Here is a 24,113-nt window from a genome sequence, read left to right as displayed (position 1 = left end):
CTGTTTGAGAGCTCCCTGCATCATGCCCGTAGCTGCATTTCCAGATAGTTCACTAACAAACCCACGCTTCCCATCTGTTCTGGAAGCTTGTTCTCACCAGCATCTTCAACATTTTCTGCACCAACCTTTCATGAGGGATATACATTTTTGTGCTCCCTCACCCATGACGTAGTAAAAAGCAACTATTTGGTAAACAAAATTTGCCAAATAGTCCAAAAAAGTTTTCAATTGAGCTTTTTTTAAAGTGCAAAGTGTTAAATGATCTCATCTCTACACCCCTGCCCCAAACAGCACTACTATCTGTATTCCTTCTTTATATATTCCTTCTTTGTATTCCTCTTCTTTGTATTCCTCTCCCTTATGTAGGTTTCCTGTCTTATTCAAGGTGGAAAACACTCCTAACTGGGAAGCTGATGTGAACAGCCATATAGACAAAGTGATTATAAAGGGGAAAAGAGTAATTCATAGCAGCTAGGAATAACATACCGTAATATCATCATGGTGAAAATGTATTTTGTTCAGGATAGCCACACAGTTTAAAGCACAGTGAAATCGGTTTAACATGACAACTTTATAGACAAATCAGTTATAATTACCATCACACTTTACAGTGCATTTCAGTATTTTTGTCTGCTTTTGGTGGGGGGGAAGGAGAGGATATGGGGGACTGCAATCTTCTTCTGACTATAGAAATGGATTTCCGTTCTACTCTTGTTCACTATAAACACATTTCCCTGTGCAGGCCTTTCAATAGCTGGGTAAAACGTTTCAGATCTGAACTCTATCACTCCATTGACTGAACTTTGCAATTTAAAACTAATGTGCTGTTCCACTGTCTAAAGGCACTTCTAATGGGCAACTTTAACATTGTTTAGATGCCAGGTAATTTGTTACAACCTGAATTTCCCCTTCTACTTAATGGCTGAAAGTTAAATGTTTGCCATCAAAAACCGGTGGTCTGTTGAGCAATGATCCATGTGAGAACAGTGAACCTATGTCTCTGCAAATTTGTTAGTCATCTATGAGGCAAAGCAATGCTGACCTCGTAATGTCAAATCCCATTTAGAGCTGGTGAATCGGTTGGAAAGAAGGTACTCGATATCTTTTGAGCAGTATTAAAAAATACACTGCGGTGCAGAAGGATGAAAGCCTCAGTAAATTAATGTGGAGATTCTGGCCTTTCCAAATAATTTATAGTAGAATTCTGTCTTTTAGGAGGAAAGGAATGCAGTTAATAAAGGTTGTGACTTCAGTAAACAGTTTCAGAGCAGGGATACTTCCATATAAGTGTTTGAAGCTGTAGCTTTGCCCTTCTGTGTGCGCCATTTTCCTTGAGTGGTCTTTCCTTAAACCTCATTAGTAGTTGCACTTTCTGACTTCACTCAAAAGCAGCCACTTGCATCACTTTGCTAAAACACCAGGTTGAAATTGAAATGTCATACTCCTACCTGCATTTTACTAAAAGGTGCAGGTTTCTTCTAGTTTATATTTTACTTACATTCTTCTTATTCATAGGCTATAGGCCACAGGAGCACCGAGGCACAGGGAGTCATGAAGCTGGGGGTGGTGTCCTCAGTGACACAGCTCATGTTAACACTCATGACTAGTCTTTCCATTTCCCTGCCAGGTGACGGTGTTGTCCTCACTCAATCAGTTTACTCCCCTGAATGTCAACTATGAAACTTGAAGGGCTTCCAGGCTTTCATTTTTAAGATCTGCCTCACAAAGCTTGCAATTTGCTGCACAATTTACTGGATAGGTATCCACTTTGGCTGAACTAGTAGTCATTGTTGCTGTTTTAACATGAGTTTTTGCGTATTGGGAATTAAATTTTAAGGAATTTTTTTTCAAACCTAAATAACCAATTGAACTGCAGCTATTTAGGTAACCAGGCTTTCACTTGTAGGTCTTGCACAGGCTCTGAGCAAATGCAGGAAAGATCTCCATCCACTCTCCTGCTAGAGTGTCACTGCACCTTTTTAGACACAAATCCACCAGCAACACCCAAGGTAGGATTTGAAATCAAAATCAAAAATTCTTTTGAAGGGCAGCAACAAGTGATCAGAATTGTCAGAGACCAGTGAAGAGGACAGTTGCTGGGTATAAAAATAGGATGCGACTGTGACGGTTGTGTGTGCTAATATATTTATGAGTTTGGGCAGAAAGATGACCAGGCACTTCATCTGTGCCTAATGCAATTTCATGCAGATTCTCACCAGTTGTGACCTCTTTGCATTGCTCCAGAATGTTATGCCTGAAATAGCTTGCCCTCTTCATCCCAGTATTTTTATTAGGTTTCCCCTGTGGCCAAAACCTACAAAATCTAACTATGCAGACTGTGAAGTGCAATGTTTTCTGAGGAATTTAAGAGGAGCCAAAAACCAGGCTTCAATTAGACAGCTTGCTACATTCTCACCATGGAGAGGAGACGGCATGTAAACTACCCATATGCATTAATTATAATCTCCTCCCCTACCTCCCATTTTTCAGCTTGCCAAGTTTCTCCCCTAACTGAATTGTCCTGTTCTTCCTGTGTGGAAAAGGAGCAGTCATCTGGTGTTTGTTTGTGGCTAAGGCTAAGGGGTTTTCCCCATGAAATTAAAAAGGGATAGGCACAACCCAAAAAGGCTGATCCACGGGGACCTGATCAAGCTGGCGTATGCTTTTTTGATTTTTTTTTTTCTTTTTCACTGAGTCATTGGTGGTTAAAAATGAGAGTGGGGAGCAATTAGTGTTTTCATAAAACTTAGACCTAGGGCTGAGGAGAGAGCAGGAAGCAATTTATCTGTGGTGAGCAAGCCTCAAGAGTCATAATTTCCCTGTTCGTGTTTCAGTTCAGATGAGTGCCATCCTGTTGTTTGTTTTATAAACTGTTTAATAAACTGTAATGTTTATTAACAGTAATCCATTAAGATTGTTTCCTGTGAGACCTTTTCTGTACAGTCAGTGCTCTGTACTTTATCTAGGAACCCATTTTTAGTTTCCTCTTGTTGCTTCTTGCTTTCACGCCCATGCAGAAACTTTAGTGATTTTATCTGAACTTTTATACTGTTCTGGACAGGAAAGAGCTCTTAAAGGTGTTTAGATACAACCTCTGCCAGGTCCAGCCTTGCCATACAGAAAAATAATGAAGTCTAAAATATGTGTATGTAAACCCCAAAGTCTAAAATTGTAGCAGCTCAATTTCCTTGCTAGGAAGTGGGAAAATTAGCTGTGCTATGTCACGTGATGGATCAGGGTGGGAGGTAGCACAGGTGGTCATAACAACTGCAAGGGGTTTATTATATAAGGCTCTGCTCATTTTTAATAAAATTGTCCTTTAAACCCAGCTAGACCAGAAATTAATAGGAAGCTTGCAATGATTTTTCTCAGCAAAGTGCTCTGAAATTTCACATGGTAAAAATCACTTATCAGTGCATCTAAACTGAGTTTTATTTCAAAATACAGTTTTTAATTAAAGTTTGCAATTCTGAGCCTGCTGCTAGTGCCTGATATCTTGCTAAAAGGTCACAGCACTGGTGGCATTAATGGTATGAGAACCTGATATAGGAGATTATGAACGTTCGAATTGTGTTTCAGTGCTGGTTTATCATTAGGCGGGGCTGCAGCCGTTCCTCGCTAAAGGCAAGCTTAGTGATGAAAGTGAGTGGCTCGTTCCTTGGCTTAGTTGTAATCACAGGCAAACCAGGCAGGTTTCTAGGGTGGGTGTGTGCAGGGAAGGGGCAAATGGTTGTCCATGGTCTCAGCTGCCTCCTTTGAGGATGGTGGGGCTCCAGCAGCCCCCAGCATAGCTGCTGCAGTGGTGTGGTGGGGATGGTGGCTGGGGTGCAGGCATGCTCTCACCTCGGGAGAAGATAGAGACAAAAACTCCACCACCCTGTCCAAGCCCCCTGCTTTCTTCTGAGTTGTCCTTACCAAGAATAGGAACTGCTTGATGTGGCTCGTGCCTCTTATTATTTGCGTGACAAAAGTGACTTTGCCTGTACTGCTGGAAAGCCTTGAACTGACTTGATTCCAGTTGTATCTTGAAATGTTAATCAGAAGATCCTACAGCTGCTTTACTGCAGCTGACTATGATACAGAGGGACAGTGGAGCAGTGGACATTTGCCAGAGGAGAGATGAGCTGCAGCAGTGCTCAGAGTGGCATTGCAGGGAGCTAAAGAGGAGCAAATTTAATTTGGAAGCTTTAAAACGACCTCACAAGAGAGAGGTAGAAATAGCTGTTGCATTGCACAGGGCTGGCATTATTCTCTTCTGAGCTCCTGAAGCAGACCAGTGTCACACGTCCTGGCTCCGGAGGATATCCAAAGAAGTAGAACAGAATGATGAACTTTGCACGGCAACTTGTGTAACTGTGGTGTTGCCTGGGCCAGCAACCTAAAGTTGCTGCTGTGTTGGGGGAGGCAAAGGACAAGGGTTGCAAATCCTCCAGTATGGCATGGAGGAAGATGTTAAGGAAGCCTCGGAGCCAAGGTTCTCCAGCAGTAAGCGCAAGACTAAGCTCTCTGCAAAAAGCCCCAAGGATAGATTGGGTACAGCCATATTATCACTATTGTCAAAACTCCAAATTACTATTACTTTAAAAATATATTGGGCTAGTGAAGGCTGAAACTAAGTGGAGCATATGGCCATTGCCCAGAGGGATCTGGCATACAACCACCACCGAAAGCAGCAATGATCATTTGTGAACGGAACAGAAACCGAGTTCTGATAGTCAGAGGCATGCTCTTCAGAACATCTGCCAGATGAGCCACTGCATAAACTCCAGTGTTAGATTATACATGTTGGGCTGTTGGGTTTTGTTGTTATTTTCTTTTAAAATTGCTGTTTGGTCTCAGATAAAACGATGCCTCTTTGCCAAAGGTACTGCTGAGGGTGAGACTCCAAAGAAAGTAATTAGGACTAGCACAGGGTATGGAGAGAGCATATTTCTAAACTTGTATTATCAATATGAAAATGAGTTATCTGTAGCAGATAAGTGTTTCTTAAATGTACTGAGATGTTCAGAACGCTTCAGAAAATAAACAAATAAATAAAAGGGCACCTTTAAAAGGTTTTCATTCAGGAATGGAAAATCTAAGCCATAGCCTCAGCCATACTGAGGAAACCACTATGCCAAAAATACTACCTGCAACAACTAAAAATGCCTATACAGTGAGATAAGAAAATAGGCTTCTTTCTGTTTACTTTTCCTATACAGAAAAGAAACTGTGCTTGTTCTAAACTGTTATTGTTGTTCTTCTGAAGTATCCTTTCTGTAAAAAGACAAACCAAACAAACTTTATCATTTGGAGCCTTGGGAACTGCAACACTTTCAAGAGAATAAGTCTATGGAAATTGGTGGTGAGAAACGGAGGTCTGAGGTCACAGTGATATCAAAAAAGACTTTTGTCACTGCAAAGAAATACGTGCTCTGGCAGCATAGGTTACGTCAGTGCACTGCCAAAATGGTAGGGAAGCAAAGGTCTTTCTGCCCAAGACAGCTTTAGATGGGCAATAACCACCCCAGGATGAGCTTGCTGAACCTGGGGACATGATTCATCTGGTACTAATGAGCTTTTTGCTGCCTCAGAATAGATGAGACAACACAGGGTGTCTCAGAGATTAGCTGACTATAGTTAGTAAGTTGCTTTTATATGTTGGAGATTTTTTATTATGCTGACTGCTATTAGGGTTGTGTTTGGCTGAGGAAGGAGGAGGAAGTGGAAAACTGTTATTCTAAGAAGATCTTTGTGCAGGGGTTCATGTTAGAGGTTCAAGGCCAAACAATAGATCTTAGAAACTGAATGAGTTTCTCAACACAGCTTTTGTGTTGCTCAGCACCCAGAAAACTGACCTGAAGATAATGACTTTTGAGAAAAGTAAAGACTAAACATCTTTCGATTTCCTCATTAAAATCTTCTTGTTATTTAAAAAGATGTTCACCTAAGACAGCAAGTTGCTGTTTTGTATTTCAGCCGTTCTCTGAGCCTGGGGCCTCTGAAAAGTTTATACCATCAAGCAGACAGAAAGAGCAAAAAACAGTAGGACCCGATTGCCCAAGGTAACAAAGCAAATCCAGGAATTAAATCCAGGCTGCCTTATTCTCCCACCCTACATATAGCCTGAGGATGCTGGTTTGGCCAGTAGCAGGCTACTCTGTACTAGCAAGTGACACATAGTCTAACACATAGTTCTTATGGTTATGAAAAAAATTATAATCCCTGATAAGACTCTCTATATGCCTTGTCCTTTTAAAAACAAAGTTAACCACTGGAAAAGGCTTTGCATGTAAATGAGGTTCTCTTCAGGTTTCAAATCTAATCAAAATGGACACAACTTTCTTCTAAAGAATATGCAAACTACTTGGTCAAACATCCTTCAGCCTCTTAAGTTTATCACCAGCCTGACGTCAGTCTGGAAATCCCAACTTTCTTAAGAGATGATAAATGTTATCTGCCAATCTCTTCCGCTGAATAAACTCTGTTTGATCTGCATTAATCACACTTGGCAGAAGCTGTTCAAGCCTGCTAGCAGCAATCCTGGTGAACAGCTTGGCATCATTGCTTAATAATGAAGTGGAACAGTATGAAAAACAACATGAAGGAGCCTTCTTTTCATTTCCATCCCAAAGTTAATGAAACACACATTAAAGTGAATGGTTTAAAATATTCAATAGATCTGAAACTGTCTTGTAATCATATTATTACTCTCAAGGGTAAAATATATCCCGCTTTTTTTCTACTTTTCTGCTATACTATGTGCCAGAGTGCACAGAACTGAGTAATACCAGGTACTTCTACAATTTTCTGCAGTTTTCATAATTTTAATAAGCATTCAATTTTCTGCATTAGTCTTCACAAATTTTGCCCAAGGATCTTTGAGTCATTATCAGTTTCACTCCAACATGGTCAAGCACAGTTCAGAGCTCAGCTCTTCCTGTCATTTTTCTCAGTCAAGAGAGAGGGCAGAGACAGGTCTGTGCATCACTTCAGTCCAACAAACCCTGTTGTGAGGGGCTTTCCTGGTATTTAAGTCGTGAGTGGAACACATGCTGAGTATTTCTACAAAAATGCTAGATCTGGTTGCAGGTTCTCATCCAGCAAATGCTTCAAAAAATTTTTCAGTAGCTTCACTTGAGTGTGTAGATGCACTAAACTCAGTGGGACTGTTGACACAGGAAATGTTCAGCACAGAAATAAGGCATTGGTAGAAACAGCTATTAGAGTACTCAGGAGGGTGAGAAATGCACTCCTGTGGGGTTACATAGTGCCTGCCTTGGCTTTGAATAAATGGGAAGAGGGAGCAACAAAGAAAGAGAGCAGGGACAAAAGTACAGAAAGTGGAGCCGTATCACTGAAAAATGAGGTGGAAGAATGGAAAAGAAAAGAACTGAGGAGATAAGGAAAGACCAGAGTGAAAATACTTGGTTTAGTTGTGGCCAGATGGAGAAAATAGTATTTTGAAAAAGGGAAAGCACTTCTTCAAAAAATTCTGTGACCTCCCATACAATTTCTGGGAATTCCTGGTGCGCAGGGCCCACTCAGCAATGACTTGCAATGTTTACTGAGGAATCCCTCTTGTAAAAAAGAGCATTGGTAAAAACAGCATGACTGACAAAGGAAAAACCACCAATGAACTTTCTCCCCTGAAAAGGATATTAGACCTGTCTAGAGACATTTAAAAATATTTCCATGTTAGGAGGGTACAGGGACGTAAGGATAACGCAGCTGAGCTTCTTTGTAAATATGCATTCATCTCAGCTTAAGCCTCAGGCTTTTGAAACTAAAAGACAACTTATACACAGGTTTTTGGAAGCATCATCATTTTGTGATCCTCTTGTCCCCTCTGGGCCTTTTCGTAAACTTTCATTTCTGGATATTTTTCTGGAATTTTACTTATTAAAGTGAAAAACCTCTTTAATAAGTAAAAAAAGCATATTTCTTCTTAGTACATCAACAGATTCAGTGAATCCATTCTGTTTAGATATAAACTTTCTCCTCTATCCTATAATATAAACTCCTTTTGTTTGTTTTCTAAATAAAAACTGTGTAATCTTAATTCTGAGAGACACATGTCCTATGAAATCATTTAACATTGCAGTTAAAGTAACAATTAACCTTCTTATTTTTCTCAGGAATTTATTGCATTGCACAAAAGTTTATTACAGGTGGGAAATGCTTAGAATAAATAAAGAAAGATGAGGGCATAAACATATATCAGATAAGACATTAGCATGATGTATGACATTGTTTCTGAAGTTTGCGGATTCAGACAACAAGGAAATCAAGAGGAATAAATGAAATTATCAAGTTTTGGAAGATGTGTCCAAATACCTCCATTTTGTGCTGGCTGCAGATGCTACTTTTGTTCTTAAAGAAAAATGAAAATTAAAACTAAAACTAAAACTAAACTAAAAATAAAAATAAAAAATTGTTTTAACATAACTCTTCAGACAAAGTAGTAAGTCCTCTTCTGTGCTTATTCTGGTTTTGGTCATATACCACACATTCATGACTAGCTTGAAGAAATCTGCGTTGAAATGCATTGTGTAAAATAGACACACCTACCGTTTCACTAGTCAGAAGCAATAAATTAAATTACTGCAATTCTGAGGTTTTTTAGAGCATATGCTTCTGATGTCATCATGGAGATACAGTCCTTCAGTCCACCTCCTTATCAATCAATCAGTCTTTACTACAGGCAAAAGTTAATCAATGAAATTTCAAAACAAATCTATACATTAGACACTTGGAAGTCTATGAAAATATTTAATTAATTGCTAGTGTACCAAAAGATTTCCTATTACTGGTAACATACGTTTTCTTTCTTGCACACACATACACAAAACATCTCACTAATTTAAAGGGATTTGCTACACAGTATTTTCTCTTGAAATTCACTTTTGGTTATACCCACAAATAACCTATGCTTTTAATTTTAGTTCATTAAGAATCACAGTAACCAAATGGCAATATATATATCTAACACATTGTATATTAATTCAAATAGCTCTCCCTTGTCTAAGAAGCTATCAGTTTAATGACACATCACATTAATGTGCTATCTGAAAAAAATCTCTCAGCTATAATTGCTCAGAGCATGCATTCTATCTCTAAGCTGCATTTTCACTGCATGCGTAACGTTTTTAAAGTGGTGTTGACTGTAATGCCTCTTACTCTGAACACTCTTCACTTACTGGCTCAAAATTCCTTCTTGATATAAGGGGAAAAGTAGAAATTGCTTCTAGACATCTAGGGAAACCACTAGAATACAGATTAAATTCTTTACAAGTTTTTGATCTGTGAGGAGTCCACTCTCTGAGAAGCAGTTAAGCTAATCAATAATGAGGCAATGTTAATTACTTTATGGGCTTGTGCTGGGGCATCATCTTACATACACATAAGAACTGGCAAAGGCCACATCCTTTTTCTCTGGTATTCAAAAGAGCTCTTCCTAAAGCCTCTACTGAAAACTGAATCTAACCACGCAAAACAGGAAGAATATAAAAAAGGAAAGAATATAAATGAAGAGAAAGAAATGTACAAAAGAATCTGACAAAAAAGTATGGACACAAAAGTATGGCAAGTATGGAAACAAAAAAATGTGGCTACAAAAGCATGGAAAGTATGGAAACAAGAATGTATGGATAAAATTTTCAAAAGCATCTTATTCCCAGGTTAAGAAATGCCAGACTACGCTGAATTGAAATTTACACCCATCTCCTGGAATATCTGCTCTCAGCCACTTTTTAAACCCAGGACTCTAAAAGCAGCTGATGCCCAAGGGCATTTTTGTTAGGAACTTTTGTATTTAAATGCAGATGTTCAGACAGAGAGTCATTTATAATGAGATGATATGTACATATTGGTAACCATAGTGTCTCAATTTCATTTTCATTTTTGATGTTTTTTTTTCTCTGTAAATGGCAAGGTTCCTGTAATCTCAGTTCTCTCAACACAGCTGTTTTGGTGGGAAAGGATAATTTATGAGGAGTTATACCATTTTGGAAATATGCAGCTTTTAGTATCAATCTGAATTTTTCAGAAAAAAGATAAGAGTAAAAATTGTCTTGAAAAAAATAGAACATAGAAGACCTTTTAAAAGGTTAATGTAAATAGCAGGCAACCATTTAGACTTTTTTTTATTTTGTTTATTAAGATTAAAGGACTTATTGCTGTTCTGAAGTGAAACTTCAATGCCCTGAGGAAAAAAAAGTCTGCTTAGAAATTCAGGTACTGCTTACAGATACACTCTATGGGTTGAAATATCTGAGAAAACTGCCACCTAGCACGCTTAAAAACTTGGAAGATTATTAGCAACACTGAAATCTTTCCTTGCTTCAACATGAGATATGTTTTAATAGCCATATATTTATACCATAGAGAAAAGGCTTATTATTTAACATTGAATTCACTTAGCAAATCAAAATGAAAATAGTAAGTACTCTGTTGTCTTTCTTTCAAAACATATTGTCATTGCAGAATAGTCAGGACTTTGAAGTACTTGGAGATTAAAAGGTGATCTCAGGATAATGAACAATGAATCTATGTGCATGCTGAATAGATTAATTTGATGAAGATGCTACAAACACTACTGTTATGGAGATGTAAAAATGATGGAAACATACTTCCTAATATGGCTCATCATGATTTCTGGTGAACACCTTTTCAGGCTCCTTTTTTCTGCTGTAAACTTTAGTGTTGACAACAAAATCATTCCCCAAGTTTTAACTTCACAACTACAGACAGCTGGGATCTGGAGGTAAATGTACTTATCTTTTCAAGGGAATAATTTTCATGGAGCACTCAAGGGCTTCTAGCCTGAATTTTCTTCCTATATGGATTTGACTCTCTGGGTAACCTGCCAAGTCGCTCTTCTCACCTCTTTTTTTTTTTCTCTCAAGTCATGGCCATGTTTGCTGTTGGTGTTCACTAATGCCAGCTGTGTTCATCAACACCCTTTTGTTTCTGGTGACCATGGTAGTGTTTTTACTGTAAATTTATCTAGAACTACTGACAGAAACTGAAGTGTAAACAAATAAACAAACAGGTCTGGTCAGAGTCATGGCAGATTTGTACTTTTCTTCCAGATAGCTGACAGTGACTTAATTCTTTCCAAGTAAATGCCATCTTTCTTTGAGGGAAATGGCCATTAGAGTATCTGAAATGACATGAGAACCTTTAAAATAACAAGATACAGCACAATAAAGCATACAGGAATTTTGTCATTTAAAACCAAATATCCAGATTCAAAACTAAAATAAAGACAAAGACATAGTATACTTGAAGTTATTTTTCAAATCAGATCACACATGATACAGATAAAACTAGCCAAGTATCAACTGACTTGAGGAACAGAAAAAAGCTGTTTGAACATAAAAGAATGAATCTGACAGGCTTATTTTCGGACTGTTGTTAGAGAAGCAGAAACGCAGACAGCTGTCCACAACAAATGTGTTCAGAAGCAATGGTTACCAACATTGATCTTGATAATTAGAAACAACTGCAAAATTTTTCAATATTGAGGTAGAGTGAGAAGAACCCAGGAGTAATATTTCCTTTTCTTTGACATAGGGGAAATTTTGAACTTTTATTTAAACAGTGGAAGCTATACCATTGAATCTAGAATTTGGAAGAACATGGGTTTGAATACGTGTAGAGGTTCAGTTTTAATATTTCTTTTAATAAATGTAGCCAAGATTCTTTTACCTCTTGGTTTAACCTTAGTGTTTGCCATGGGTCTTCCTTGGAAGTATTTTGTACCTTTATTACTTAAAAAAAAAAAGGATCATAATGTGTCAAGGTTCTGATGGTGAATACTGGGACCTGCCTTGGCATTGTTATAATCTTTGTAAAAATGCTTGCCAAAAAGATGTGATAGTGTCGCCAGGTCACATACCTCAGTCAACACAGATTCTCTTTAAGGACCTTGGTTACTATTTCTTCAAAGAGTTAATTTGATTGTTTATAAGTCTAGGAGCTCACACAACAGATCTTCTGTTTCAGCTTATGGGATTTTCAAACACTCCACAGTTTTCTGGTGATAAACTAGACAGATATATGTAGGTTAATTTGATTATTTACTATGACATAGACTTTGAGATCCAGTTCTGCCATCATTTATCTTGCCAGGCAATGTTTTTCCTAGGATTTTTAAAAATAGGACCAGTCCAGAGAAGAAAAACTTTTTGCAATTTCAGGGTTAACTCTACTTTTGACAGCCTGCAGGGCGTCTTCCAAGGCATCGCACTTAGGCATCTGATGACGAGCAATCACCTTTATCCTTGTGGCCTTCATCCCTTGCTGTGAAGATGGGTTTATGGATTAAGCCCCTTGCTATAATCAGCTTAACATCTCTGACTTCAGCTTACTATTTGCAGTTGCTGTTGTCTCTCAGGGCACTGACAGAGTTAATGGCAGCCTTCATAAAACACAGCATTGTTTCTCTGTAGACAAAATAACTGCAAGGAAAAAAATGAGCTGTGATTTAAATGGTTAAACAAACCTCTTTAAACAAGGCATATTAGGTAATAGAGATGAAAGAATTGAGACCTTGTTTGATTAAAACATGTTCCTGCGTTGTCTTCAGATATGTGTCCCACCCTGAGCTCATGGCTAATTGTTTAAAATCTTTTCCTCTAGCCTCTTCCTAAAAGAAAAAAAAAAAAAAAAGAAAAAAATATTGTTGTTTGCAGTTTGACTATGGAAGGAGAAGGGAAAGAAAGCAGAAGGGCAAGGTTAGAAGCTCTTAGGGCTGCTGTCATTTCAGAAAATTTGCAACAATTACTTTTTGTTTGCTATGTAACATAAATTATGGACTGTATTAGGGTAACAGGCACTTTTATTTGATCCTTCTATGTTCATGACCTCACATGACCAATAATGGCTACTGCTTCACACTGGTACAAGCAGTCTAGTCTGAACAAGTGACAGACTGATACATCCCTTGCAGCATTATAGTCTTTGTCCTAGTAGCAATGGATGCAGAGAAATATCATCTTTAACTGAATATGTGAAAAAGAGAACAAAATTTTCTCTAACGTAATTGCACCTGGGCTTTTTAATAGAGACAACTAAAGGAGCATACATTTGTTATTGACTGAGGAAGGAAAGCTAAATGCTCTGCCATCTGGGGATTTTATCGAGCAGCAGTTTGAAATATTCTCAAAATGAAAGTGAGCAGACTGATCCATGTGTTGGCAAACGACAATGATTTGAATTGAATTCGCTACTGTTGGTTCTAAGAGAGTATTGGTCATCATAACCTTGGAGGTAAGAAAGGTGTAATTGCCTTCCTGCAATGACAGGTAGAGTTCATATAGGAATACTTCTTAAAAAGACAAGGGAAGTATCTGCCAACGGCCTACTAATGCAAGCCAAATTATCTGCCCAGAGAAATAGATACGACCCCATTGACATCAGAGGATTTTTATCCATTTACAATAGCAGGGATCTGCCTTCTTACTGAGGTTTATTGTTGTACACATTCTGCCCTAGGGTCATTCTGTAATTACTATAGAAAATAGTGTATTCACCTGATAACTTCTAGCAGAAAAGCAATTAGCCTGCCAAGTGACTTGATGTTCCTAAGAAGGTAGTGAAGTTTTGGAGGCTGGAAGTTTTAGTAGAAAGAAGTAGAAGTGAAAGAAGGAAAATGTCTGGCTGGCAGACAGCGTACAAAGGAGAGGTCTGGGTAGGGAGATAGAGATGGCCATTTTAGGAAGTACAATTCACAACAAAAAGCTCAAGCTTTAATGCGATACCAAAACCAGAAAAATACTTTGCTAGCCCACTAACTCCTTTCAGCACTGACTCTTTGCAATACTGAGAAAGACACCTGGACTTTCTATCTGAACAAATTGCTTAGGCTATTCATGGCTAGGTGAGCAGTAGCCACATTCTACAAGATCAGTTGTCACATCTTTCTGATCTAAAATATTACTGATGCAAGAAGGAAAGAGGTCCTTCTATAAAGAAGCGTTATTAGCATATGAATAGCATTGTTAATATGTAAAACACTGACCAGTGCTTCAGCCCTAGTTTACTGGATTAGGATGGTGCTGATGAAATCTCGGTTTACTGGGCAGAAAGGCAGAGATGGAAACGCTGGTGGATATCTCAGATTGTTGCAGTATTGTTATCACAATAGCACAAAGTGTTATTATTTTGTTATGGAAATCAAGACAATTTCTCTCATACAGAAAATAAATGCAACATATGATGGACTGTGCAACTTTTGAAAAAAATGCTTAGGCAGTTAGGGAATGGAAGAATAAATTAGATAAAGTGCAGCAACCTTAAAGCATAATAACCATTTTTGACTCTATTAGAGGGGAAAATGATTTTGCAAACTGTGATTTACCTGGTTCCGTAGAGCAGATTGTATTGCATGCCTCTGTTGCATTTTCTTTTCTCTTTATAACTGCTCAAACAGCAATTTAGAATCAATAGGTTGTGGAATATTGGAATGTCAGTATCTATTGAAAATGAACTGGTTTATGGTGATCTGATATAATTAAAATCAATGCAGATATCTTTAGAAAAATATGTTTTCTTTTGTTGGTGAAGCCATAGAGGGATGTTGGACAAATAAAATGCTCCCAATTGTCTGCTTTTTTAGAGGAAGTCATTATGTGAATTGAATCTCTATTTATTGTTAGCTTATGTTCTTTTTTGTTTCATGCAAACTAGATTAAAAAAAGACTTCTCTTTCACACAAAAATGTATTCTAAGAGATAGGACTACATGTGTGTAAATAAATATTATTCCCAGATTGTACATTACTAACATATAGTTGGAACAAATAGAATGTTAAGTCCACATGTACCTAAAGGCTTCAAGTTTTTAGATGCAGGAGAAATCCTTAGATTGTATTTCCCCATCTACTTTTTAAAAATGTAAATAATACACCAGCCATTTAAAAAAACCTCCTTTGAAAATCCCAATCGAGTTCCTAGAAGCCTCCTACCAGCCTTATTTCAGTTTTGTAAATCATTATAAATTCAGAAGGAAGTAGATCCATGCTTTTGCTATACAGTGCTTCTGAGAAGACAAGGCACATAGACTAGATCTAAGAAAATGGGTTTTTTTAACATTTTTTTTACTTCTGACAAAAATGCACATTCATCTAAGTTCATCAATTCTTCTTGAAATCTTCACTTTTTTTAGGTTAAAAAAAAGAGTGGGTGGGAAAGTGTTGCAAGTTGATATTTGTTAAGGGCAACTTTTAAAATTTGATTTGACTTTAAGTTTAAAAGGAGAATTGAACTTTCTGTGTCCAAGAAAATACAGTTTTGTCAAATTTAATTAAGCATCCAGCTCTGAGGTGACAATAACACCAATAACAACAGTGGCAAGAGAAAATTCACTTCATGCGTCTCTCAGAGGATGTACAACAGCAGGAGTTCCCACTACTGCTCAGAGACTACAGCTGGTGGGACATTTCCTGAGGGAGCAAGAGGAACAAGAAGGCAGCATGCAGAAGGTCTCATAATCACCAGTGGGTTTATCCTTCTCTACGTTCTAGGTTTTGCAGGGACAAAATCCTGCAGATTCATGTACAGAGTTCCTACAGATCCCTGGTCTCACTGAAAGGATTGAAATTTCCAGGTTAAAGAAAACACTTACAGGTAAAGTTTTATTTGCAGACATGTTGTTTTGAGCACACATTATTTTTCAGGGATATTAGATGTAATGAACAAATCCTGAAAGTGCAACAGGCCACACCAGTGCCATCAGTTTTAATCTTGCTTCAGTCAGGAGAGCTGAATCCAACACTCAGGTTTGGTTCATAGATTTTAAAAAAGGCACTTCTTGCACTAAGAAGTTACCAGGGACTGTTGTACTGAATACAAATCTGGGATTTCATTAGACCAGCTGTAATGATCTTACCTAAAAGTGCACTTAGGTTCCTTTCTCCCACACATACACAAAATACTAGCATTTTATGTATTCTACCACTGGACACATAAAGAACACCACTTTCAACTTCAAAGCATATGTTCTGCTTTTGAGGAGATACGTGTTCAAATGCAGAAAAAAATGTACTCTTAATTAAAATTTACATGCACTTTTGTAAAGATGTGATAGTGTTATTTCTGCATGCAGGGTCTACACATGTAACGGTATGGTTAAGCTATATGTATAGCTAGGAAAGTATTCAAGTGTAAGCCAGTCATAGCTGCAAGCTGGGAGTGATAGTTATATGCAATAGAGTTCAGTCTGCAAGTATTTGAAAGCCATACACAATGTCAAATAATCTTCTAAGGCCAGACAGTCATGAATAAAAGTTCATAGATTAATTCAACACTTTTCTCTGCTACACTTTTTAATGAGTTCTCTCACTTAAATACAGATTTCCATAAGGCAGCCTGTTAAAAATGAAATTGAGATGCTTCTACCATCAATCTGAGCGAGCATGTTATAACATCATAACTCTACTAGGGCAAAGTAAAGTTTGAGATTCTTTTTTAGCATCACTTTTAGTTTTGCATTGGTTTTAGAAGGCAATTTAATGACAATTTTTTGATCTTGTAAAGGTTATTTAGGTACCTTGAAGAAAACATTGCTTTCAGTCTACATGCTATTGTAATGACTTGTGCATGTATCTGTCCCACATATTGCTCTCAGCCCCTTCACTCCAGAATAAAACATTTTGTGGTGAAGCTTGTACAAGGTATGCTATGTATAGTCACAGGTAAAAACAGTTTTATTCAATTAAGTCAGCTAATTCCAAGAGCACAGCTTGAAGCAATGCTTGTCCTGTCACTATAGAAAACTTTACACAAGGGGAAAATGTCATGTAATTATCAGAGGTGACTCCTGAAGCAAGGTGTCTTACCTACTTTTGTCATTTCCAGGTATGGAAGTTTCACAAACTCTGCCATAAACTCACCCTCTCATAAAACAACATGCTTGCTTTGATGCATCCCCTTCTTTTGACGGCATTTACATCAGCTTTTCCCCTCTCATTCCACATGCACTCCCAAATTGCCCATGCTGGCAGCTGTTTCTAGTGAGCTAGCATCACAGTTTTAATAAGCTGGTTTGTGGAAAATTTTTTTCTCTGAAGGCATATCAAGCATTGCAGACCTCTAATTAGTGGTAGTTGTAGTCAAAGTTCAGTAGTCAGGTCTTTTGAGGCATTAAGAGATTATATCCTTTAATAGCTCTGAAATGAATGGGAAAAATCTGTATTTGTTTCTTATTTCTCAGCCTTACCAATTTCAGGACATAATATGGTGTCATGGAATGTGTGCATTACATGTGATCAAGAGGCCATGCTGGTGCATTGGCATATCATCAGAACAGGGAGAAAGCTGTTGTCTATAAAAGAACAATAAAACCCAAACAACTGGGTGAATCAAAATTAATGTGTGTTTGTTTGTTTCTGTCAGGGAGAACTTCTATTTCTTCATTCTTGGCTATGAGCTTGCAATAGATCAAATTGTCCCTTCTCTTTCATTTGACTGACAGCAGAGCCAACACTTGCTGAAACTTTTTTTTGGTTCCTCGTGTTTCTCATCCCCTTTTTTTTAACTTCATTTTTCTCTCTTCCTCTCCAGACATCCATCACAGCAACATGCAGCTCCCAAGTGTTACCTTTGATTTGTTTGGCAGTGTATGTCTAAATCAAAGAGAAGGGGCAGAAAGTATCCTGGCTGATGTGCAACCTTATAATGATTTTCTTCCATAATCCCTCACAGAGTGCCATTCAAGGAAAAGCTAAATAATTACTTTTAAAACAAGACCTTAGAGCTTCATGATCATGTTCTGCATGTCAAAAGCTCATTCTGTATCTCAAGTGTATGAAATAGTCTATCTTGTCAAGCATCAGTCAATTAAAAAAAAAAAAAAAAAATCCAAAACAAAAAGGAGCCAAACCCTTGAAATATACCCTAACAAATCAGTGATCCCAGCTAGCTGGACTAGTCATCAGACTTGATCCCAGATACCCAAAATATTCCCTTCTGTGACTACTGTGACTAATGCGTTACCGCAAAAGTCAATGAGGACTGCCTTGAGTTACTTTCCCACCAAATTAAGGATATTGAGTTATCAATATACCTCAGGCTTTATGGATCATGTCAGATGCAGCTGAAATCTGCAAAGTAACAGCATTTTTTCTTTTCTACTGTGATGTTCAATTGAAAAGCGATTTCAATTGTTTGTTGTCAATATCAAAAACATTCAGCAAATTATGCTCACATCTCATTTCAAAAATAGCTTAGCAGGAATTAAACTCTTTTTTATGGAGTTGCTGATATTTTGTAATTATGGAGGACATTTATTTATCTGTGAGGTTTGCAATTCTACTGCCAACAGATCTGTTTACTAGATATACCAATTTGCTCACCCTATTTCAGTTTTAACTGTGTGTCAGCACACATACACTCATACATATAAGTATAGTAAAGCACACACATGCACATATATATAAACCAAATACTTATTAAACTATACGTTTGTTAATTGTTGTGCATATTTTGACACATTTCAAGAAGGATGACCTTTCGGTTCTTGAGTGCAACTCTCCCACAGTTGAAGCTAGTGTAAAGGAAACATCCCAGTCTATTTGCATGAGCTACACTCCTGTGATGATAAAGTTATGGCAGAAGAAAAGGTGTCAACATGTGCATTTCTTCAAAGTTGAACTAATTTTATTTTTTCTCTCTTAAGTTCTTCACAATTTTTTATAATACATTTGGCTTTGTGACATGTACCCTGCTGGACACGCTCAAGTGCAATGTAAGACGAACACTTTCAAGCTACAATCTGAACCATAAATCCCCAAATGTCCATTTCAGTCTGCAAGATCCCCTTGGCACCTAAACTTTTACCTTCTAAGCTGTTCAAGTTCTGCTAATGTATATACCCAGCAGCACAGCCATCATGCCTGAGCTAATGGCAACAATTTCACGCCTTAAGACCATTTTCTATGCTTTGAGAAGTCTGTTCTGCCGGGCAAATTCAGTGTATTGCCTTTGCAATCACAGCAGTGATGGGCACTTCCATCAAAACTGCAACGAGAGGAGATGATGTCATTCTCTAACTTTTGAGCAAGTTAATAACAACAGCTCCCATCTGGGAAATGGAAGACTTGCCTTCTTAAATATCAGAAAGTTCAAACCTATATTACTTCTCTACCAGAAGAGCATCCTCATTAATGATTAGAATTACAATTTTCTTCATTCCCCTCTATTGCCTCTTTGGCCCTCTGAGTCCTGGAATTTTTTTGCAGTATGGTGGCAATGAAGTGTTTCTCTGCCGCAGCCTAGTGGACAGCCATCTGCTTAGGACATCATACAGGAAGGTCAAAGCTATGAACTTAAACTACTTGTGGCTAAGGAAGGTCAAGAATTGTACTTCTAACTTCAGGTAAATGCATCTTGGCATAACTGTACAGTAGTGATGATACACCTTCTTCTTGTCCTACTACCCTAAAACCCAGTTATCCTCCTCAAAAACTCACTTGGCACCTAAAAGCAGGAATATGTTTCCTGGATATATATTCCAGTCCTATATAAATTACAGCCCTGAATCAAAGACAATATTTCAAATGTGCATTTCTTTTGGGAACATTTGGGCTGTTTCGGTTGTTATGAATCTCACTCTTAATTGGAAGTCTTGTTGTCTCTGTTCACTTAGGAGATAATTTTGGACCTAATCTGGATTTATGAATACAAAATTTGGCACCAGGTTGGTCTGGCCTTTTATTTGTACACGTTCACTAGAAATGCAATGAGAAGCCCAGATTGCTGAACTGTGGACATACCATCATTTCTACTAGACTTCCTTGTGTTGTATTAAGTAACGGTGCAAGCATGGAAAATTTGCCATAGAGACAATGGTGAAAGACTCTGAAGTACCAAAGGAATGATAACTAATTTCATTCTCTTTTCTATTAAAATATTCAGAAATATGCTATGAGTGGAAGTTCGTAATGCAGGAGTACTTTATGCAATCAGTAAAGACATTCTTATTTTATGTCCATATAACATTCAAAGTTACATAACTTTTTTCAGGTTCTGCACACGTGAGTTAGACTTTGCTGTTATTAGCATTTCAGCTGGTGTGGAAAATGATACAAGACAACATAAAAATAGAATCCAGTTTGATGTAATGCTTTTTATATTCAAGGCATCCCAAAATACTTTATAGAATGTGTTGTTGTTAGGTATTATTAAAAACCTCGCATTAACTGGGAAAAGCTGTTTGATGGCTTCAAAGATAATTGAGAAGATGTTTCTTAATGTAAGACTAAAAAGAAAAAGCATTCTCAAACAAACTTACACCATGGAGAACAAGCTGGGGAGAGAACTGACATTTGTCCTCTCTTGGTCAATAGACTGTTATTAAATCTCTAAAATAATATTAAACAATATTTTAAGGAACTGACTTAAATCCACAGGGGGAATAAAAAAGAATGAAGGCAGATATTTATTCTGAATTTCATACTATTGTGACTGTATTTCAGAGTCTGATGACATGCTATGCACATGTTATTACGAACCTTCGGTCAGACAGCATGGGTTAAGATAGGAATGTCATCCCAGGCGTTAGCCATTAATCTAGGTGTCTCATTGCTTTACTGAGGTTTAGGTTATATGGATAATAACTCCAGGCCATATTTTGACACCTTTATTCATGCTGAATGGCAACTTATGCAGCATCAAGTCCCACTAAAATCAGAAGGTTATTTCCAGAGAAATGCATTAGTCAATGTAGTGGAATATTGTCCTTTGGCAACATCTGTAGATGAAATTGCACTGTAAAACATTACTGCAGAAGTCAGAGCAGGGTATCAAAATGGCTTTTTATACAAATTTGAAACAGATTCTGAGATAGTGGCTCCTGATAATGCCATTTCACTCTCTCTTTCAATGTGTGATTGCTTGCCACAGAGCAGTAATGACAATACAGCACTAACATTTTATCAAAAAATTACAGCCAAACCATGGATATGAGTTATCAAAGTTATGACACTGAGACATGTTTGGGACGCAAAGTCAGGTAGAAATGCAGTGTGATGATCTTAAAAACTGCCTTAGTTCATTGTAGACCATTCTAGTCTGTGGGGACTCAGACCTCTGGTGTATTAATTTAAAGAATTGCAAAGATGTATGTTTCACACATAATCACATTAAATGATGCCATTTTTAATGTTGTGTCTTTTTTTTTATTGTATGGTTTTAGTGCTAGCTTCTACAAACAAAATCACAGATAATTCTTTCAAAACATATTTTAAACTGCTTTTGGTAGCCAGTTAGGCTCTTTCGGACACGTTTCAGTCTATTTGAGTCTGAGTGACAGCCATAATATTGGAAAATATTATTGTAAAGCCTGTAACTGTAATATTGCTAATGGTGAGTCCCATTCCAATAACCTCAAAGAACTATCTTTTCAAAGAATTTACAAGGAACTGGCTTTTGGGGAAATTAGCATAACAGAGAAAAGAAATGGTGAAAATTAGCAATGGAAAGCCTCTAGTTCAAGAGAGAATAGAGAAAACCTTTTATTTGATTTAGTCAGATATCCCATTTTAGCATGATCTTAGTAGTTTATGTAATCAAAAAACACTCACATCAACAACTGATGGAAAATAACAAAATGATGTTGTGTAACTCAACATGATACAGTAATGAATGCACACCAGGTACTTGTGCCAACAGCCTACCAGTTTTGACTTCAAGAATGGGAGTTACAGGAGAACCTTGGTCCTGACTTTAATCATCTTTGCCATTTGATCTCATGTGGCTACATCTGTGTCTTCAGCAAGCTTTCTTAGGGAGACACAGGTGTCTGTGCAGGTGAGAACATCCTAGGATATCTTCTGTGGGAAAAGTAGTAGAAAAAGCATTGCATTGCTGCCTGTGTCTTTCAGAGGCTTGGTTTCCAGTGCTACAGACAGCTTGGAGAGAAGCTGGTCAGGTGTTGATAGGGGCTGCTCCGTTCTCCCAGGCATTAGTTCTCCACTGCTGTACAGCATGTTATCAACCTGCCAAGGCTGGTCCCTGCATCACGATTTTTGTTAACATAGGACCAAGAGCTTGTATTGCTTGTAGAAGCTGGAAAAACCTTTTCAGAGTCTCTTTCCAACATTTTTGACACAAGGCATCAGACCTCCTTCCTGAGAATGTTCAACCCAGGTAAGATGTGTGGGCTCCTGATGAGACCTCACTGGACAGAAGTTCACAGACCAGAAAGAAAGGCATTTGAGCTGGCCCCCAGCTCCTTTTCAGGAGCTCCCAGTCCCTCTGTGTCTGGACTAAAGATGGGCTTATGCTTCGAGGAGATGTGTTGGTAGGCATGGGGATTCATCAAGCGTGCTGAGGACGGTCATCAGGCACTCAAGCACACCAGAGGAGATCTCCCTCCCATGCAGTCAGGCCAGCTTGCTTTTTTCTAAGATGTTGTGTGATGTTTTAGGGCCATTACTTTTGCCATGCTGAGAACTTTTGCATCACTTAGTTTATCAGTCAAGGACAAAATGGTTTTCAAGGATAAAACATGATCTCACTCATGTCTCCCTCCATCAGACAGTTCACCCAGTAGATCCCTTCATGACTCACCTCTCTGGTTTCCTCATTCTCATTATCTGTGAAGGAGATATTTAAGGGAAATTACTAGATGATCTTCAATTTGCTTATGTGGTTCTTTGTTGATTTAGAGTACCATGCTGTTAGCCTCCTCCATGGTCTTCCACTGTTACTCAACAACTGCTGTCTCCTCTGAAGGCTTTTCATGCTTTCTATCTCTGCTGCTGTCTTCTTTTCCTTGCCCACCTCTACTCCTTGTCTCCCCTTAAAAACTTCTCATTGATCATGTAAAACTGAGATTTTTCAGATATTAAAACTTGTCTGGTTATGAGTCTTTTTATGGGAACAACATGGAAATGTCCATGACTTGAAGGTGATTGTCTGTCTTGTCCCACTCTATACCATCTGCTGCTACTGCCACTTTGCCAAATGTTTTCTGCAGAGCAAATGAAAGTTAGAGCTTCTCAACCCAACAGTAAGAAAACCTTATCCTGCCCCTAGAAACAGCTAAAATAATTTGTCTGAAAATCCTCCCCCCCTCATCCCAAAGACTCCAACACACTCCAAAAATTAGTCTAAAGGAGACACAAGCAGCTTGGAAAATTTCACATTAAATGACAAAAGCCTGGGAGCTTTAAAGTAAACGAGTATGAAAAAAACATCCTAAAATGAGAAGTGTTGAGCAGCTTTAAGATTGACTGAAACTAAAGGCCAGACTTGTAATTAGGATCTAGATAGTCAAAACACAGCTACTGATACCAGGGCTAAACTCTGTCCTTGGATATGTATATTGTAAGAAGTTCCTATCAAATTCCAGCAGAAACATTTCCACAGATCCAAATGTGGATTTCAACTGAGTTTGCAGGGAGTCATGTTTGATTTTGTATCCGCATCATTATCAGTTACAACTGCCATCATTTCTGTCATTATATATGCCTCGTCATGAGGAGAATAGATATCAGCAGCGTGTTAGGATGGTAAAAAAAGGGAAAAGTTTTAAATACAATTACTTTACAATATAATCAAATTACACTATTGAGCATTGTAATGCTTCTATGACATGCACAGTGTCACAGAAGGAAATTTAAATTTTTTCTATTGATAAGATTATTACTTTATTGCTTCCTTGAAATTTTCATTCTCCTTATGGGAGAGTTCCAGAGGAAACAAATGTGAAGTAAACGGAGCTGAAATGTGCAGTATGGGTGATGAAACTGCTAAGTTAAATTACTTTGTTCTGAGTTTAGGTTGTAGACAATTCTCCTTGATTTATTAAAAGTTGAGAATGTACCTTAAGATAATTGAGACCCCAGCAAAGTACAAGGAACAAAAGATAGGACATCCTTTGGTAGATACAGATGTACAAATACAATATTAATGCATAGCATAGGTAATGTAATAAATGGTCCACTAAACAAATTTGAATGCAATTGGGAATCTGAGCCTTTCCAGGAATTGATACTGATGCCAAATGAATTCATGTTCTACATGCAACATGAGTAATACTAGAGAAAAGCAAAGTGAACACCTAACTCGTATTGTGGCTTAGTAATTAAATTGTGGCTCTTAAAACATTGTCCCTGCACAAAAGTC

At 37.8% G+C, this 24,113-nt stretch overlaps 1 long non-coding RNA gene across 1 annotated transcript in view; it reads right to left on the bottom strand.

Annotated features, from left to right (window-relative positions):
• Window positions 1–10,163: 10,163 nt before the first annotated feature.
• The window catches only part of LOC140662472 (uncharacterized), a 120,576-nt gene continuing 106,626 nt past the window's right edge, over window positions 10,164–24,113 (bottom strand). The window contains exons 3-4 of the long non-coding RNA XR_012046094.1: window positions 12,535–12,631; window positions 10,164–12,443 (exon numbers count right to left, since the gene is read on the bottom strand). This is a non-coding gene — a long non-coding RNA (uncharacterized lncRNA). The remainder of the gene's footprint in view (window positions 12,444–12,534; window positions 12,632–24,113) is intronic.

Source organism: Ciconia boyciana, chromosome 1 (assembly GCF_034638445.1).
Source record: "Ciconia boyciana chromosome 1, ASM3463844v1, whole genome shotgun sequence".
Lineage (NCBI taxonomy): Eukaryota > Metazoa > Chordata > Aves > Ciconiiformes > Ciconiidae > Ciconia > Ciconia boyciana.
This window is presented reverse-complemented; position numbering and strand designations above follow the sequence as displayed.